At 46.4% G+C, this 3,751-nt stretch overlaps 1 protein-coding gene across 2 annotated transcripts in view; it reads left to right on the forward strand.

Moving 5' to 3' along the window:
* QSER1 (glutamine and serine rich 1) overlaps positions 1-3,751 on the forward strand; it is a 44,665-nt gene that overhangs the window by 2,622 nt on the left and 38,292 nt on the right. The gene's annotated exons all lie outside the window — the stretch shown is intronic.

The raw sequence follows: 3,751 nt of genomic DNA on the forward strand, positions 1-3,751 counted from the left end.
AAAAACCCCCCCCCTTTTTTTTTTTTTTTTTAAAGGCCCCCCCCCCCCCCCCCCCAAAAAAAAAAAAAAAAAAAGCATCTGTTATATACAAATGCTGTGGAACCAGGTTGAACTAACGTGCTGCTGCTTCTGGTAAAGTGCAGGGGTTGGGTCTTTTTGCTTTAATGTCTGTAAGCAGCCAGTCAGGAATTTTCAACTACACTATCCATACAACCTAGCAACTCTCTTTCTCAAACCCCTCCCCATGACAGTTTGTTTCCTGTAATATGCTTTCTTAAAATTCAAGAATAATCTTGGATTCCATGATATATATGGAGTAGAACTTTTAAAAATGCTGTTGCAGAAGCTTCTAAGCCAATGTTTAAACACCTAAATATGTTGCCTATATGTGACTCCCATATTTCTTCCTGTCAGAAGTCAAAGCCCCATGTGCTACTCAAGAAAGTTAATGAACAGTGTATAGGGTGAGCCACAACAACTAGGGCTGTTTGAAAATGAGGCAGCTGCTTTTGCCTCAAAGGGGAGCAACCCAAAAAAGTCAATAGGACAATTACCTAATTCTCATTCTCCCCAGAATTCTTTTGGGCAGCAAGAAGAAAACATTCTGCATTGGGTTCAGACTGAGATAGAAAAAAGCACTGATGCTGCTCAGCTGGTAGTGTTTAAAATAGGTGACAACCCATTCCTACATCTGCAGTTGTCTCCTGAGAGGAGCACCTCGTCTCATCTCATCATAATTAGGCAAAGTAGGTTTGGGGAGGGGGAGATTTGCTGCAAGTTCTATGATCTGGTGATAGTGAAACTAACCCTGAGCTACTGGGACTGCCAGGTAATGGCGGAGAGAATTGAGCATATTGTCCAGAGGACTAATTTAACAGCAAGCAATACCTTGAACTTTTTTGCCACAGTCCTCTGATATTTGGCTTCTGTCTTCATGTCCCTCAGCTACCTCTGCCATTTTTGGAAGGGTGACTCTTCCGTCTCTTCTGCAGAAATGCTAGGAGAGAAAATAGCTTCTCTCACTTAACTCCAAATTACTTGGTTGAAGTAATGCATATGTATTTTGGAAATCTGTACACATCTCTCGCACTCAGATTTTTCGGGGACATGGGAGAGAAGGGATCAGCGCACAGGCTGTTTGTTCCCTCCTGCTTTTCCCTGGTGATTTTCAAGGATGGTTGGGGTGTGTCTCTCCTGGTGTGTTTGATTCTTAATGGGGAAGGCAAGCATAAGTTTTTATCTTTCCTTTCTGATTCAACAGCTCCTCTTTTAAGAAACAGCAGCAGTAATAAGGTGGTGCTGCTACACTTGGCCCTGAATTTTCCTCAGTGTTAAGAAGAGTTTTAAGTTGCTGAAAAAGAAGGGTCAGTTGAGGACCCATAAACATGCAGAATTTAAAATCAAAATACATTAGTTTCATGATTAAATATTTGTACTTTCTATGTGCTTTTATTCTCATTTTATAGAAGATGTGGACCTGGAAAAGAATCTAGCTACACTTCATAGTTTCTAGGGTTGGAAGGGACCTGAGCAAATCATGTAGTCCGACCCCCTGCCACGGCAGGAAAGAGTACTGGGGTCAAACGACCCCAGCAAGGTGTTCATCTAACCTCCTCTTAAAAACCCCCAGGGTAGGAGCCTGCACCACTTCTCTTGGAAGTTGGTTCCAGACCCTAGCCGCCCTGACCATGAAGTAGCGCCTCCTGATATCTAATCTAAACCTACCCTCTGCCAGCTTGTGACCATTATTCCTGGTCACTCCTGGCAGTGCTTGGGGGAACAGTGACTCCCCCAGTGCCTGCTGATCCCCCCTGACTAGTTTATAACAGGCCACAAGATCCCCCCTCAGCCTTCTCTTTTGGAGGCTGAACAGGTTCAGGTCCCGTAGCCTCTCCTCATAGGGCCTGCCCTGCTGTCCCCTGATCATGCGAGTGGCCCTCCTCTGGACCCTCTCCATGCTGTCCACATCCCTCTTGAAGTGCGGCGCCCAGAACTGGACGCAGTACTCCAACTGCGACCTGACCAGTGCCGCATAGAGGGGGAGGATCACCTCTTTGGACCTGCTCGAGATGCATCTGTGGATGCATGACAAGGTGCGGTTGGCCTTCCTAACTGCCTCCCCACACTGCCGACCCATGTTCATCTTGGAGTCAATGATGACTCCAAGATCCTTTTCCGCCTCCGTGCTGACAAGAGGGGAGTTCCCCAACCTGTAGGTATGGTGCCGGTTGTTCCTCCCCAGGTGCATCACCTTGCACTTGTCTGTGTTGAAACCCATCCTATTCTCATCCGCCCACCCTTGTAACCTGTCTAGGTCTGATTGTAGCCTGTTGCTTCCTTCTAGTGTGCCCACGTCCCCCCACATCTTAGTGTCATCAGCAAATTTGAACAGGGTGCTTTTTACCCCCTCGTCCAAATCACTGATGAAGATGTTGAACAGTGCGGGCCCGAGGACCGAGCCCTGCGGAACCCCACTGCCCACGTCCTTCCAGGTTGAGAAGGACCCATCCACTACCACCCTCTGGGTGCGGCCCTCCAGCCAGTTGGCGACCCATTTGACTGTGTGGGTGTCTACACCACAGCCCCCCAGTTTCTTAATGAGAACGGGGTGAGAGACAGTGTCAAAAGCCTTCTGGAAGTCCAGGAAGACTATGTCCACTGCTACCCCTGCATCTAATGATCTGGTGATCTGATCGTAAAAGGCCACCAATGCCAAATTTATGTGAAAATAGTTTTTATCTTAGTCTGTCTGGAAGAACCAATATAGCTATCCTACAATGTGAAATGAAAAACATCTTGGCAGTTATTCAGTAACTTGGATCTAATTTCTGTTCACTGAAAGGGCAGCTAAGGGCTCCAGAGCTGTTGCAGCTGATGCTGTTTAAAAAACTTTGAAATCAAGCTTTAACAGCACACTGTAGGAACTTAAGAATTTGGAAAAAATTCTTTGGGAAAAGAGTGAGATTATTTAAATTATAAATAGGATTTATTTACAGGTTTACCTGTTGTATCAAAACAGATGTCCTGTTTAGTACAGATTCTTATTCTTGAATGGTGACCCAAAGTACATAGCTGTTTTCTTCTTAGATACTGAATTGAAAATGCTTGAACTATATGAATCATATTTGTAAGCTCATGAAGGTCACTTGGAAAGTTGTATTTGATATCTGAGGGGCCAGGCCAGTGAGTTAATTTGACTCATTGCCTGCATTTTAAATAAGAAATTTTGTTAATTCATATGGGCTTTCATTGTTTGTGTAAAAGCAAACAAACAAAAACAAAACAACCAAAACCCCCCCCCCAACCAAAAGACCCATATTTACTTGAATCCATGATGATTTTTTTTGCCTAGTTACAATGCAGACCATGGGCCAGAAAGGCCACCACTGGCAGCCTTAGGCCAATGCTGGGGCAGGAGCTGTTGCTATCACTGCTGCCTAGCCAGGGCAACTTGAGGTGGCTTGTGCAGCGGGGAAAGAGTAGATGGTGGGGGATAGCACACAGTATGCAGTGAGGGAATGCATGGTGTGGGGCGGGAAGTGCAGGAGAGACTGGACATGGGTACCCTAGGGAAGATCATGCAGCATCAGCAGAGCAGCTCCTGGTCTGGCGCCAACATGGGCTGTGGGCCAGAGCTGCTGCTGTAACCTGGCCTGGGCTGGAGACACTGAATGCTCCATGCCCTGTGCTGGAGCTGGAGCTAGAGCAGGGGTTAGGGTAGGGAGCGTGTGTTGGGGGGGGGGGCAAGTGG

This window comes from Gavialis gangeticus, unplaced genomic scaffold, assembly GCF_001723915.1.
Source record: "Gavialis gangeticus isolate Ggan-Ray unplaced genomic scaffold, GavGan_comp1, whole genome shotgun sequence".
Lineage (NCBI taxonomy): Eukaryota > Metazoa > Chordata > Crocodylia > Gavialidae > Gavialis > Gavialis gangeticus.